This window comes from Amyelois transitella, chromosome 17, assembly GCF_032362555.1.
Source record: "Amyelois transitella isolate CPQ chromosome 17, ilAmyTran1.1, whole genome shotgun sequence".
Classification (NCBI taxonomy): Eukaryota; Metazoa; Arthropoda; class Insecta; order Lepidoptera; family Pyralidae; genus Amyelois; species Amyelois transitella.
The window spans coordinates 2,991,051-3,008,013 of NC_083520.1; the positions used below are offsets into that span (position 1 = coordinate 2,991,051).

Here is a 16,963-nt window from a genome sequence, read left to right on the forward strand (position 1 = left end):
ATCGGCGCGATACGTGGATTCGGGACGCGATACATGTAGGTACGTGTGAGTACTGTGTCATGTTGACTTAATGCCGGATTAATAAAGGGCACGTAAACATTTGATTCGAACACGCGAAGAAACAGTCTAATATCTTGATCTAGAAACCTAGATATTGTTGGCGCAGTCTTAAGAATTTTAACGGATATACAAATTGTCTAATATTATTTGGATGAAACATAATAAAGGAAACAGTTATAAGTATTACCTATATTTCTGATTTACGTGATCTATCGCTTAGTGATTTAATTTAGCTAGGAGCTCAGAAGTTCTAGGAATTACCTAAAGTCTTTCTTCATCGTATGAGATACATAATTGTTCTTTATTTATACGGAGATCAAGAGAAAAAAACAAACAAAAGAACTTTTATAAACATTTTAATAAACATTAGACCAAAGCGATACACAACCAAGGTAACAGAGGTACAATCGTCTTACGACAGTTACTTCAAGTCAAGGCGAGAATAACACAAACGAGGGGTGGTAAAATACCTCAAAATAGTACTGTGTTTATGGTGCTAATTCCTCTTGAAAACGGAGGAGTGCCGACAGATGACAAGCATTAATTCATCAGCCACTGCCACCAACAGTTTAAGAGGGGATTAGGCTGGATAGCTCTGCGGATTATAATAAGCTTATTACATTATAATAATGAGAGGGATGAAGGGGATGGTAAATTTAATAAACGAGTAGTAGACTAAGGTGTGGTTTTTGAAAATTTTTACTTAAAAAGTTGTCAACAAAAGCCGCACAAACGTATTTATTTTACCTGCATACTACTTACATTACTGCTACTTACTAAAATATCTTAAAGATAATTTATAATTAAAACTTGTTAACAATAAACTTTTTTTATAATATATGTGATTTAAGCTGAACAGCATTACAAACTTAATGTTGCCATGACCATCAAATATAAGAATACAACACAACAAAAATACGGCAAGAAACCTAAGGTTTTAATAATTGAGCCTATAAAGACTAACAAAGACTTGTTAGGGCCTGAACAGTCTGGGTCAGACAAAGGTTGGGGCATAATTTATTTTAAATTACTGTGTAGCTGATTAATCCTATGTCATACGCCAGGTTAACAGTTAATTAAAATGAAAAACAGCTCAGTATAAGTAAAACTATACTATTTCTTTCACTATATGAAATATTTATTGATTAAAATGATCTGCTGATCCGTTATCATAAATTAACAATCAAACGACAAAAAACACTTTCAAAATGAGAACTATACTAAGGTAAAACTTTGATATTGCGAAAATCATTTACCAAATAATACGCCACTTTTAAAACATTCTGTACATTTTATTTTGCTCGTGAACACGACTCCTATACAGAATAATGCCAAGAAATAGCTCATAAAACAACCGAGTGAACCTTCAAAGATGTCCTTTTACGAGCGACAAAAGTCGCGGTTTTAAAATAAGACTTTCCGTCGTCAAGTTTAAACGAATTCACCACTCCGGGAAAAAATGCCGAGATTTTTATAGGAAAATAAATTTTAACGATATTATTTCACGAGTAGATAGGTACTTATAAAATCTGTCGGGGTTCTCAAGGTTTCGTTTAATGTTTCCGAAAGGGTCTATTGAAAATGTCTGTATTACCCTTTAGGTATACCCTTCAGACATCAGTAGGACGCTATACACAATCTCTCTAAAAAGGAACACTTATTATACGATACATTACAATTCATGAGATAAAAAATGCATGTACATATATGTATGGTATCCCACAGCCTTATGATTGTTATGATAATTTACGAAGACTCGATTGAAAAGGAAACATGGCTGTCACATTACAAGTATCTTAATTGAAAACGGATTTATTGACTAAACAAAATGACTTCTAAAACAAAAAGAAAATCTCGCCCAAGAATCAAACTAAATAATTGTTAATCAAATCAGAACTGAAACTTAATGAATATCAGTTGCTGCAGCTGTGGTGAGAGAAATAAAAAAGTAATTATAACAAGATGCCGATGACGCCTGATTCATAAACAGAAAAGACAAAAGGAAGCAGAAGGCGGCAGAATCGTTCACATCGATTGACGTGCGTCGGCCAGGCGCCATTGGTCGGCCAATGTGACGTCACGTGGCCTATCGACCCGACGCCCACGTGCGCGCATGCGTCGCGACTGAAAAGCGACGTGATTGGTTGACAAACTCGCTGAAGGATGGCGAACGGCGGCTTTCAATTTGATAAATAATTGTATTAATTTCTCCTTCTGTTATTAACATTGCTCTAGGTCAAGATTTGCATTTCTGGAAATGTGGGTTTTAATTTGAATTTGATAGTTGACCTATTTTATAAATCTTTTCATATCGAAAAATATACAGTCCGTTATAAAGGTTATCCACCTACATGTGAATTCGTAATTCACCAAAAACAGCATAGTCAATATATTACTTGTATTCATTTTTTATTCATTCATCAACGTTCCCAATTAAGATTACCTAATGAGACAGACACAATCCCAGGCAACTAGTTAGGTGACATAAAGGTCCAATATTAAATAATTATTTTGCTTTTACGAAAAAGTATCTTGGGAAATTCTGATTGTATTGATAAGTTCAAAAATAATCTTAGTGACATTATAAATGCGAAATTTCGCAATAATATAGCCTATGGGCTACATTTATATGTGGTAAAGTCATAGGTAAAGAACTTAGTAACATTTGTAAAGAGTAAAGATTTAGTAAGAGCGGTACTTTTTGAGAATTTCCTATAGATAGTTAGTTAACTTTATCCACCATATTTCATCGTCCCTGACCATGGTTATATCTTTTAATCTCTAACGAAATGAAACTACCGCGGACAAAGGATATAATTCAAACCCAAACTCATGGTTAAATGACATTTGGATGTAAATTTTAAAGCCCGCATCCATTGAACCTTGATAAAGGTTGATTCGTTGGAATTTTAATAATAGCACTTATTGGATCGCTGAAAATGGTCCGTGTTGAAGTGCCGCTTTGTGATTAAATCTAAAGGGATCGAAGTTTGTGGTCGCCAATTGATGCTTGCAGACGGATGTCTGGGCCGTCTTATTGCCGGTCACAGAACTTTAAAATAAAATATATCTGTCTATGTTAAAACTGGCAGTAGTCTTATGTCTGTGGATAGGAGATATTACAGAAATGGAAATAATCATTATTTTATTATATTTTGTCTACCTGATGTTTGTACGCACGCATGGCCAAATTTATAAACGTTACAAATTAAAAAAAAATATAAATTTCGTAAAAAAAAAGGTAGTAATATTTAAAATCAATGTCAGTACATATACATGTATTTAAATACGAACACAAATGTTCGTAATTTGTCACAACTATGGAGTACAAAGACCTAGCGAACGTACCTATCTTGACAAAATTGGGGACGATTTGGGAAAAAGTAAGGTCAAGAAAGGCACCCAAAACTAACGTGCATGCAGAGAGTTGAATGTGGATAAAGTGAAAGAGTATGCAGGGATCGTGTCAAGTGGAAAGATGTTAGTCTTTGCCTAACCCTCCGTGAAAGAGGCGTTATTTTATGTATCTATGTTTATTAAGAAATATAGTAAACAATTATGGCATGTTATGGCACGGTATATCAGCCTCATCATAATTTTGTACGGCTTGGCGCAATCTGTTGCAGGTTTGTAGCAAGATTGATGGGTGTTGTATTAACAACGCGGCTGTTGTATGCTGTATTGCATGTTACTTGCCACAGAGATAAAATAAACTAGAAGAGCCAGCGTGGCCTTTGCTCATCGAAGATTATATTTTAATTACATCATCCTGGATTTAGTCTTGTGTCTTGTGGTGTGTCAATTATCTGAATAATTAATTTCTTTCGTTTCCTACCCAGGAGAGATGCCAGGTGTACAAATTTGCTGTACCAACCTTCATAACCTTGCAGGGGTAATCCATATTGGATCTACCAGTTACCTCACGATGGTCCAGCCTTACATGAGCATCGGTTATATAAAAGTTAAAATATAAAAGAAAATGTTTGCTAACAGATATATAAAATTTTATATCAGAAGCAGACACATCCCATAAATATCCTCTTCTTTTAGTAGCCCGTCGGCTCGGCACTATACTGCAAGTTTTGGAACAGGAATTAACTACGAGTATAAAGAAGATGTATGAACCGTAGTCGCCGAGACGGAATTTACGATAGCAGGCATGTAAAGTTTCTCGTAAATACTTTTAGAAATATTCGCGTATAAACTCTTACAGCTGACACAGGAAGTAAAACTGTGCACATAATTAAATTATAAGTGTGACGATCTGTTTGTTTTTTGCTAAGCAAGTATAAATACAACTGAAAGTGGCCTTTCAGTTTTTACAAGACTTTTGACTCTGTCTACCCCGCAAGGGTTAAAGACGTGATTATTTAAATTTCATTTAAATCAATTATCATAACAATGTATTCTCTCGTCCACATTTCTATTCTAATTCTAAGTTTAGATAATTGTAAAGTGGGCGTTGTTGAAGAAAATGTTGCAGTGCAATTTATTACCGTTTCTTCTGCACTGCCGCTTTGGAAGCGGGAAAAAACTTATTTTTTAGTAAGAATGTTATTCGACGTCAACCAATGTTGTGAAACCAAAACATATGACAATTATTAAGTGATATTTTTATATGTCCCATAATAATGAATAAAAATTTTGAATTAAGATATATGTGTGTGTAAAGTAACCTGAGAAATACAACATTTTATTATTCAGTGTATCGAATAAAAAAATCACGAATTCCATTTAAAACATTTCCAATAGACTCATCTACACAACCCACGAGCAGGATAATTTCAGAACAATGTTTCTTAAATAAATGTCTTTTTCTTGTATATTTCTTCCATGCCTAATTTTCTAATCACTATCTATATACATACAACATAATAATTACACTGCCAAACGATAAGCATCATCTTTCAATTATAAAATATCTGGACATTCAAACAAAAAAAAAGCTTTATCACTGCCATCTTACAATTTACATTAAACCCTGTGTGTGCGTGTTAGCGCTTATTGTACCAATTCATTCTTAACATTAATGTTTTCTGTATCGCCACACTTAAGCTGAGGCACGAACCCTACTTTCGTATTCCGGACGGATATACATAATTGTGCTAATACATTCACCTCAACGTCAATTTGCCAAAGCGTCTGTTGGGGCTCCCGAATATACGAGAAGCATGTATCGTAACATCTCTTAAGACTAATTAGACGTATTAATTATGCCTTTCGGTAAGGGAAAGTGAAGAAATGTTGAATAGACAAACGTTAAACCAACAGGCCTCCGGTATTTATTTAGTGTAAACATATAACAGTATATTCTTGATTTTCAATATAATTAATATTTACGCCAAGGAGATTACTCCTTAATTGCACCACGTTGGGCGCCATTTCTTAAGGGTACACCCATCGTTTGTGACGGGAATAATATATATAAACAAAATATATATTTTTATTTTTACGGATCATAAGGGGAGATACAATAAAGGTGTAGTATTCGGATTATGATGTAATAACACTAAACAAAACATTTAGAAGACTGCATTAACATTAATTAAACACTTCGTAAAATTTAAATGTCTAGTCATAACCAAGTTTTCAGGTTATTCAACTCTGTCGGCTGAATTATTTTACAAATGGCGGTCTCACTAAAAGCCACGGACCGACCAGAGAGCACAAATTTCGAAGAACCGCTAATAAATCTTGTATAATGTAGATATACTTGATGTTATTCGTTCCACGCACAGAACATCTTGATATAATTTCAACCTTCAATATTTACGCAGCCATATTCGTGTTATATTTTTACGAAATCATAGACAATCTCGGATTTTACTAGCGTCATGTGGTATCAAAAACTAACATGCTTACGCGTTTTTTACAACGCTCCTGTTACGCCCTGTGATAGTATTATACAAAAAATACTTATTCAATTTCAAATGCATTTTCCGCTAATTCAAGGCGATATTGCCGTTTAGTGTCCAATTTATAATAGGTCTTTATCAAAATAACAATTGGTTCTAAAATAAATTCGTCTCAGTCACTCATTACGGCTACGGAATGATCATTCTGGAGCTGTCAAAAGCGGCCTACTTAAATATAGTTTTATGGTTCCGTCCCTAAAACATAAACACGAGACCTTATTAAGTTCTAAGCGTTCGCTGTCTGTTTGTCTGTCGTCGTCTGTATCTCCGTTGCCGATATAACAACGAATACTTAAAATAAAAACAATATTAAACATAAAAATACAACAATAACGTCACGTTTTTCGTAGACGCTTAAAATTTTTACATAATAATAAGTTGTATTATATATACACATTATATATATATATACATTACACAATATATTATAAACTAAAATCAAATAACTATAGGGAGGCAATATCCCATACAACCATTTTTTTATAGAATGGTACGGAACCATTCGCGCGCGAGTCCGACTCCCACTTGGCTGGTTTTTATAGAATATCTAAAGAGAACAATAAAAGTTTTATTAAGAACTAGCTGACCCGCGCAACTTCGTTTGCGTGTATCCCGCTACTTCGACAAATACAGTCAACGCACCAACACATATTGGATACTAATTTTCAATTCACAATAACTTCTCTTTCCCTTAACCGCGTTTAAAATATTAAAATGTTTTTTGGTTTCTGTGACTCTTCTTTGATCGCCCCCCCTATCAGTTTTTGGAAAAAATTTTTAGAAGATTAACGTTGTGTACCTACATTTTAAACTTATTTACTTTTTACATTTTTATTTTATCTTTACAACAATTATTATATTACAGAATGTCTTTATATACAACGTTCACAGCTTTTTTGTCATTAGACAATACAAACATGTTTTCTCGAGAGGTTACTCTTGAAAGAGCGACATACAGTTGGCCATGTGAAAAACAGTCAACGCTCAAATCTAAGCCTGCAACGTCGCTGCCCCCGCCGCCGCGGCCGGCCCGTACCGTGCCGCAATACTAATATCGTGATATCTCCTAAACTATATGTCTAAATAACACACTGTAAACTGCAAAAATAATCTAAATTAAATGCTCGTGATGATGAACTTACTTATTTTGATAAGGATATATGTATTATTGGTTATATCACCAGTTAAACATCACCCAACGAATTAAATGTTTTTTTAATACAGAAAAGTAGTTTTTGTGACTTAAATAAAAAAGCTGGATATATGTCATCGCGGACTTTTTTGTAGAACTAATAAAGACCAATGTTTTTGCTATACATTGTTCTTACTTGTATCCAACGGTATAAGCGGCGCACGCACAAATGCAATCTTCAATTAGATTTTTTTTCTGACTTCTTGGACATAAATCGCTATAACTCAGCTAATATAGTTTCAATGTATTTCAATTATATATAAAAACCTGTCGGAGAAAATACTCTTTCTATTAGTGAAAACCGCATCAAAATCCGTTGCGTAGTTTTAAAGTTTTATGCATACGAAGGGACTACAGACAAAATGGGCGACTTTGTTTTATACTATGTAGTGATAATAGCGTAGGAGGCTTTCAGCTCCATGACACTTCGCAAACGAGTTTATAAGTAACGACTTTGTTAAGTTCTGAAAGCATTTTGATGCAATGAATGACGCTAATCATTTATTTTCATATATAATCATATACTTATAGTCACCCCGTAAAGACATGATTTGTGTGTATGTATGTGTGTGCGAATCTACTAAAGACTTTTTGGCTGAAAGTCCTTGTTCTGGGGCTCTAGACAAAATGGACACATTTTCAATTCGATATTAATGACAGAACACAACTTAAAAAGGGAAATCATTAGTAAGAAAATAACTGGTACCTATATGAAACAGAACGAATAGAAAAACTCTAGCCAACGTGCTTTTTACTGAACTAGCTGGAGATACAAGTTTACAAACATGTCGGAGAACTATCAGCTGATCGTGGTGTCTGCCAAAAAAAAAAAAATGTCCAGTTAAAAAAAATGCTGAAAATCAGTGTAAAAATTTTGTCATTATCAACAATATAAATCAATGAAAAAAATATGCTTTCGACGTTAATATTCTATGGACGTTTAAGCTCATACTCGTAATGAAAGTCACTTCGCTAGCCCTGTACTCTAATTAAAGTTATAGCGATGCCATCTGGAGATCCCTGTGCAATCAACAAAGGAAATAATGCTGGGTCGAAAACACTGAGCGAACTCATCATTTATGAATTGACAAGACAATGCGGGGAATTGGCTGCAGGTTGTTCACCTGTGATTATTTTCACATTAGTTTGCTTTCGCCCTGACAAAATCCCTGAAAATGTCTTGAAAAACATATTTTGTTTATGCTTAACTTTTTTAATATCCTTATGTGAATTCTATCATAAAGCCACATCGCTCTACTGGAGGCGTAGTTGGGCCAGTCAGAGAACATTATCGTGGTGGCAACAAGGGCGCACACACGCACATACTCTCCCGGGGGGTTGACCGTAGAAAAGATTCCCCCTCAATATCAAAAAAGCTAGCCAGGGACTTTTTTTAATAAAAAGACAATAACAAAATTGAACTAGAAACAGTTTGTATCAAATCCGATATGCAATCGGAACACGCGCGACTGGTAACAATGTGTTCCCGTGCGGGAGATATGTCCTATTTGTTTATTTCTGCGACGTTTGTTTCTCCCAAATAAAAGAACTATCGTACCCTTTATCTTTAGTAGTAGCTGATATCCAGGGGCTTCGCCTACATTACAAAATGCAATGATAGGTACATCTACCTATAAATCTGTAAATGAGATTTTAAGCGCTGTCTTTTTGTGAATAACTGCTTAAGCAAAGTATATAAGGCTGTAGCTTTCACAGTGTGAGTTAGTTGGGTTATTTTGCATAATTTCCCGATGAAAATTATAACAGAGATGTCAAACTGATGTAATATACATTTAGTTTCGTCCAATTACTTTCAATCCTATCGGTTGCAAGCTAAAAAATCCTCCAGGGGCACAGTATGTAACAAAAAGCTTATTTGTGTTAAAACGCCATAAATTGTCTACTGTAATACTAACCCATAGTTTAAAACAACCTTTTGGCGCCGCCGAGTCGGGCGCGTAGGTCTGACCAATCAACGTTGAGTATCGACTTCACAAGTGAATTTCAAGCACGCAACTATTTCATGTTAGGGCAGGCCCACGGTGAGTTTAAAATCGCCATTTGTTGACATAGATTTCAATATATGTATTTGTATCTTATTTAATCAAATCGGGGACGTCTTGGCAAAAGGATACAAAATCACCGAGCTTGCATGAAAATTAACGTGCACGAAGTGTAAGAAGTATGCAGGGATGGTTTCTAATTTAAATATGTTCTTTTAAATAAAGTAAATTGTAAATTGTAGTACTATTTACGTACACATAGTCATAATAAACATTTTTCACAAAACAAACGAAATTTTTTGCATAACTTCGTATAAGCTAAGTCACTTCCTCAGAATCTACTAGGTATACGAGGCAGCCAACGCCCTATGCATTTCAGGATGGGTTAATGATATCACGTTCACCAAGGTCAGTTCGTGTACAGCCCTTACAATATTGCATTCAAGGAATAGATGCACTGAGTCAGCTTATGGCTGATGAAGTATTTGTCATGAATACAAAATAACGGTTAGTTATAAGTCGGTTATTTTTAGAGAATACCGAGAGATATGAATTATGTATTCAATTCATATTTCATATTCCCGGTTTGTAACTAACAATTACAGGAAAGGTCACATGACGTAGCGATATTTATTATATAAAGTGTCCATCTAGTAAGAAGTTTAGAAGGTTTAGAAGGTGAGAAAGGATTTTAGGGAAATTCTCGCGTTAGTGAGGCCCGGTCTAAAGCTAGTTTAATGCTATGCATCCAAGAGTAGACGAAATGACGAATAACATCAGTTATGCTTCATGTTCAAAAGTGGAGAATGTACTTTCAACTCAAGAGACTGACCGGACAAAGTGCAAAGCGAATAGTCGGGAATCGGACCCAAGCGGTCAGGGAACTGGGAATACGCTAAGTCTAGAATGAGATGTTGATGAAATTTGGAACAAATATAGTTTAGACCATGAAAAAGGACATAGGCTACATCTTTCAGTAATTCCTACGGAAACGGGAAAAGCGTGGATTTTTCTTAAACGCTTAGTGTTTGTGGGCGAAAAGTTATTAATAATAAATGATGACTTTTAAGTGACGATATAACACGAAGGCGCTAGGCGCCAACCCGTCGCGGTTATGACGCAAACACTAGATCACAGGACGAACTGGGAGCGTCTGAAACCCACGTGAGCAATATAAAGTCGTTTGAGGGTAAACCCTATTCATAGACCGCTTAATGGTAGTTCATACACACATTGGTAGAGCAAATATCGAGAAGTGCATAGATATTTATTCCTCTTTATCTACATCTGTGGTCGTTAGTGTTTGTCTTTATAACTCCATATAAGTTGAGAGTTATTATTGGCTACTCAGGTATCCTTTTCTAAAAACCTTACAGGCTGATGAAAAAAAAATTTGATCATCTGGACAGAACACAAATATCAACATACCACTACTTTTATTTTGACTTGTGTTTCGTGTGGTTCCCGGCACCAATAAAAAAATAAGAATAGGACCACTGTATATCTTTCCCATTTGGATGTCCTAAAAGGCAACTAAGGGACAGGCTTATGAACTTTTGATTCTTCTTGTACGCGATGGGTGAGCAACCTGTCACTATTTTAATCTCAATTCTATTATAAAACCAATCAGCTGAACGTAGTTTTTCAGTCTTTAGACTGTTAGCTCTGTCTATCCCATAAGGGATGTAGACGTGACTATATGTATGTACTTATTTATATTCCTACCATTACTATACTTTTATATTTCAGTGCATGTTTGTTAATTAGTATTAATATCCCATACTAATACCTAATTTCGAAAGTGTGTTTGTTTGTTTATTTTTCCGTCTTTCACGTCAAAACCACTGAACCGATCTCTATGAAGTTTTGGATACATATATATATATATATTCTTCTAGTATTAAATCCGCCAATTGTGCTATACATTTGTATTTTGTACAATAAAGTTAAAATAAATAAATAAATATTGTGGAGTATGTTACGTAGAAGGACATTTTATACACAGCGGGCCTTGGACTAAGGCTAGTTATTTATAATATTGTTGTAGAAATGACATAATTAATATACTTGAGATAAAAACACATTCTCTTTAATACTAAAGAAGCTGTTACCAGGCAGGTGTAAGTTGGTAGACGCCATTTTAGATGTAACAAGAAACCAATTAGGGGATACACCTGGCAACTCGGCTTTTTGGCGGGAACGGTAATTAATATGTCACAAACATAATTAATTGGAGTCACAAAGGCTTTGAAGATTAATCGAAATATTTAAGGTTATAGCGACAAATAAGTTACAGGCTAACCCTATTATCTCTTAAAGTCGTCTCCTTTCCCTGCCAGAAGATGAACTGCCATTTTGGACATGTTAAGAAAGCACCATCTATTCAACGATGTCGTGAATAATACTTACCTTATTTAAATGATGATGATAATCAACCGATGGGCATCTGTAACAATAAGAAAACTTTATGAATAAGTAGGTACTACATAGTAAAAATCAAAATGTAAGTTAGTAAATATTTTATTGTTCACTAAAGGAGTACGTTAAAAATATAAAACAGTAGTACAGTAAGGGCTTATCTCTAAGTGGGACCTCTTCCAGCCAACCTGACAATAAGAGGATCGCATACAAAATGTACTTAGCTTTAAGGTTAAAATAATATTCAACTTCTCCAATTTCCATTTCGCGCACAGTTGAAGCCTTTCCAATTCTCTAAGCAGAAGTACATACCTATAAATGAACATCCTCAACTACCTACATATGTATATCGTAGTTACTGAGGACAAGTTGAGATTCAATTGAAGTAAGCACTCAACAGTCCCACTGTAAGTTTCTCGGACTGTGGCGACTCGGGGGTAGGCAAAGAAATTGACGTACGTACGTACAATACAATAAAGGTATATATTTATGTATTTGGCAAACAAAACAGTTATACAACAAAAGTTAATATACAAACACGAGCAATAGAAACATGGCCGGTTACAAAACCAAAAAAGTGCGCACAGCAATATAAACTTTAGTGTCGTCAAAAAAACATTATATAAAATAAAAGGGTAGTACTAAGTATCAATGTGAGGACAAGGATTCGAGGAATATTGATATAGTAGTATACTTCTTTATAAAATGCAAAGATTAAAGTATATATGATATTTTTCAACACAACTTTCTTGTTTTTTAAATAATGTTATAAACAATAAACAAAATATAAGTAGTCTTACTTTAACTTTTAGACTATGGCGACTATATTGCATGTTAAAAACCCGTCGATGTACCTACGCTGAAAAATTCAAAAGTTCTGAAATAAAATGTTTACCCGCTCTACACTTTGCTAAATCTGCATCGGAGTTAAAACGGGCGCGTTTTAATTGCCCGTGAGATTTTATTAACTTGTTATGATACTTCAGTTGCAGTTTATAAAAATGCTAGCAAAAATATTTTTAATACTAAAACGAAAACTTTAAACATTTACTCGGGGACTGGCTGTCTGTTGTTTTAAAACATTTTTATAAAGGAAGGTTTAACTAAAAGTACTAGTTCGTATACTAACTTTAGTAAAAACTTTGTTTAAACATTAGCAATGGAGAGAGCATGCAAAACGTAGGAAAATTCACTAATTAGGAAGACGACCCTACAGTTGTGACAAGAATCTGTCTTCGGATCGCTATACCTAGAATTCCTAATATTTAACAATTAGAATTCCTCTGTGGCACAGCGGTAGTACGCTTGTTTGCTTTTTCACCGGAGGTCCCAGGTTCGAATCCTGGCCAGGGCATGACGAGAAAGGAAGTTTTTCTGATTGGTCTGGGTCTTGGATGTTTATCTAAATAGGTAGGTATTTATTGTAATATACATAGTATCGTTGAGTTAGTATCTCGAAACACAAGTCTCGAACTTACTTAGAGGCTAACTCAATCTGTGTAATTTGTCCCGTATATATTTATTAGATAAAAAAAAGGAAAAAAAGAAGAATATACAGCAGACTTTGTTCATCGATGTAATGATAGAAAGCAGATAGACAGTTTGACGAACCAGAACCTCTTATAGAGAATAATATAAAAGCCTTTATTTTTCTTAAGAATATTGTGAACTGGAAACTCTTTTCACAGAATTCGGTCACGTCTCGCCCGCAGGCTGCAGCAATGCATCGCTTTATAGCCGACAGCTGTAAACTAGTTACTGCACACTTTTAGCTGTTTTTAACGCGTTTCTGACTACATTATTTTTGTAAGTGTTATTTACTTATTTGGTAGATTGTGATACGTTTCCTTGTTTAAAACAAACAAATAATTAATACAGGAATATTGCAGATATACGCAGATATTAACATTATTTAATTAATTTATTCAAAACTTTATTGGGCCTTAAATATATAATAGGTGAACTTATTGCTAATAATACTCGTATTATCTACCAGTCAATCTAGAAAATCGCATAAAAATAATACAATCGGATATCAATTTGAGATCGAAATCATAAATTACAAATATAGACAAACATACATAAATACTATTATCATGAGTACCTAAGAATCTGCCCGCGACACCGTCAGCAAAGAACAGACACTTCTTCGAAATACTTGTAGCATTTTGTTCAAAGTGTGTAGCAAATCGTAGCTTATGTAGCGCTCTGATGTCGTAGCAAGAGCTACGATATCTAGATCTACGCCGTAAGCCAGCCAGTAATTAATGAATAAATGAAAAAATAATTCTATATGCGTTGTTTTTTATTTGCTTTTCTTTTTTGTTTTCAAATAAACTCCCTTAAAAGGTTTTCGTGATGATGTATGAGGTCTTAAACCACGAAGTTATAATCTTTCTTTTAGTGATAGGTAGTGAAATATGCGTAAATAGGTGTTTTAATCGCTTAAAGAGGCGCGTAGACGAATATTTTACATTTAAAGCAAAATGTTTACAATAAACTTTCCACAACACATTAGGCCATTTTGACAGAAAAATCGCCGTCACTGTACACTCAACCTTAGAACACCACAACCTCTCACCGTCAAGGGTGGAGGGGGAAAGAGTAGGGGGATCGAGATCGTACATTCCAATAAAGAAGGACAAGGCTCTAATAACACGACCCCAGTAAGCTCCCTAAACGACACCTCAGACTTACCTCGCACCTGATGTGGGAAAACATACCGTAACACAACTCCTTATAGCTCACAACGGATTGAAGAATGATATTGCAGTAATAAAAAAAAACAGAACCGAAACAGCACGTCCGGCGAAGTTTTTGAGAAACGAAATAGGACAAAGTGAAAAATAATGAAAAAGAGAATTAAAAATACAATTATTGACTTATTATAATCTTTGGGTTGTAGCAGGAGCAATGATTCGGCTCGACCGCCACCAAAGGGAAGATCTTCCGCCAGGCTAGGTGTTATGCCTGGGGAACCGCGGCTCCGACGATGTTGTGTCGGAGGTTGTATATATAGTTCCAATCCGTGAAATCATTGAAATCGAGTCTTAGATTCTTAGCTGCTATTGGTTGAGCGCGTCAATTTCTTCGCGATGATTGACAGTTGTTGTGTGATTTGATGTTGTGACGAGTGGCGTAGAGATGTCGCCACAGGGTTTTTTTTTTTCAGCCTCCGCCGCTATGCTTGGAGGTCCAGGATCCGCTTTCAGGCTTTTATCATTCCGCTTTATCCCTGGTCTTTATTATTCTCTTTTCAATTACACTGTCTGACCTACCCAGCCTACCTGGGTTCGGCAGAGATGGTATTAAACTAATCGTAAGAAATAAAGACGTATAATTTATAAATCTTTATAAATCCACTCGAATGTCAGTCTCAAAAAGTACATAATATATCTAAGAAGTTTTTATGCTGTACTCTCATTATTTTTGGTCAAATATTAGAAGTTTGTGTAATGGAAATTTGATAGGATGTTTCAGAAACTACGCCACTTTGGTTTCGTGTGGTGTGAATATAAATAAATTGGTGAAAGAGCTTTCAGATCCTTAATGAACAGTGGTCGATGAGTTTAGGAGTTAATTTTATTGACTAAGACAGGGAGCGCTTGATGAATTTTGGCTGAAACTTAATATTTTATTTTAAGAGACTAGATTATTAGGAACGATAACCGAGTTAGCCTTAAAAAAGAAAAGCGAAAACATAACGGGTTCGAATCCCGCTGACTACATACCAATGATCTTAGAGTATCTACTTAAATAGTTGGACAATGATTCCAATATGTTGAGTTATCATTTCTTCATCAGGGAACTATTACCATTATTCAAAGCCAGGGGCGCTAGATCTATAAATGTTTTGAAGTTGATTTATAACATTTTTGAGTTTCTTCTCGTAGGCGATTGGCCAGCAACCTTTCCCTATTTAATCTATTTAATTCAATTCCATCATTAAGCCAAGCAGTTGAACGTTTCAGTATTTCAATACTGTTGGTTCTGTCTACCCCGCAAGGGATATAGACGTCAGTTATGTATGTATGCGTTATATGTTTAAAACTATATCTTTATAAGGATTAAGTATATTTACATAATTGTGACTTCAAAACGCATAAAACTAATTTGAGTCAAAATTTCCAAGAATAAAATATAATTATTGAATTCATCCAAAAGCTTTTAAAAGTTCTTTCAGAGAAAACCAACAAACTCTGAAAGTCTTATTAAACAACAGACAGTACTTGAATTATTCACGTTGACGTCGGGACGAGTGCAGGGATACCATATTTTTAGATTTTTTACGGACTCGTCCTATTACAAAATACGAACTTTTCAGGACTGAATTGCAAATGTCTTTAAAATGGAGATGCTAAGGGAACCCGTAATCGTCGAGTGTGTACGAAAAGAGTAATGAGTGTGGAGAAAGCGGGAGGTCTGTAAGGATCTTAGCAAGTGGAAATCCATAGTCTCAGCCTACCCCAGTGAGAAATAGGCGTAATGATATGTAATATATATGTATATCCTCATAAAATACATTCAGTCAGAAAAGTATCGGGAATGGATTATTTATTTATGGTTCCAAATTCAAATTTTTGTTTTTTTTGTTGTTGTTAGATTGGCACAACTGTTTTCCATTTTGGCGCGGAGTTTGAGTTGCATCTGTTGTTTACATTAAATACAGTGCTATTTTTAGTTATATCATATCTAGTGTGTATTGCTAATTTCATAATGGATAAAAACATCGAACAAAGAGTTTGTCTTAAATTTTGCATTGCCAATGGAATATCGTGTTTGGAGTCACTGAAAATGTTACAGAAGGCTTACGGTGAATCGACTTTATCAAAAACTCGTGCTTATGAGTGGTACAAAGCGTTCAAAAGCGGTCGAGATGTGATGGAAGATTTGCCTCGCTCTGGTAGGCCATCAACGTCTGCAACTGAAGTTAACATCGCAAAAGTGAAGGAAATAGTGACTGAAATCCTCATTCAACTTTGAGAGAGATAGCCACCGAACTTTCTGTATCTCACGAGTTGATCCATACCATTTTAACTAATAATTTGGGTATGAAACATGTTGCCGCTCGGCTAGTCCCAAAAGACCTGAATTTTTTTCAAAAACTCAATCGCATGTGAGTCGCTGAGGACATGCTAGAACGAGTCAATTTCGACCCAACATTCATGAAACGCATTGTTACTGGTGACGAGACGTGGGTTTACGACTTTGACATACAAACTAGTCAACAAGCTTCGGAGTGGCGCCTTCCAACTGAACCGAAACCGAAAAAACCACGCCAAAGTCGTTCAAAAGTCAAAGTCATGTTGACTGTTTTCTTTGACTATCGCGGTGTTGTGCACTCGGAATTCTTGCCGGAAGGTCAAACGGTAAAT

General features: G+C 35.1%; 1 protein-coding gene across 4 annotated transcripts in view; it reads right to left on the bottom strand.

Moving 5' to 3' along the window:
• The window catches only part of LOC106143420 (kinesin-like protein unc-104), an 84,653-nt gene that overhangs the window by 60,081 nt on the left and 7,609 nt on the right, over window positions 1-16,963 (bottom strand). For 3 of the 4 annotated variants that reach the window (XM_013345498.2, XM_060948764.1, XM_060948761.1), the window contains exon 2: window positions 11,580-11,616. The exons of the other annotated variant lie outside the window; for it this stretch is intronic. The gene's annotated coding sequence lies outside the window, so the exon portion shown is untranslated. The remainder of the gene's footprint in view (window positions 1-11,579; window positions 11,617-16,963) is intronic. 4 annotated transcript variants of the gene reach the window in all.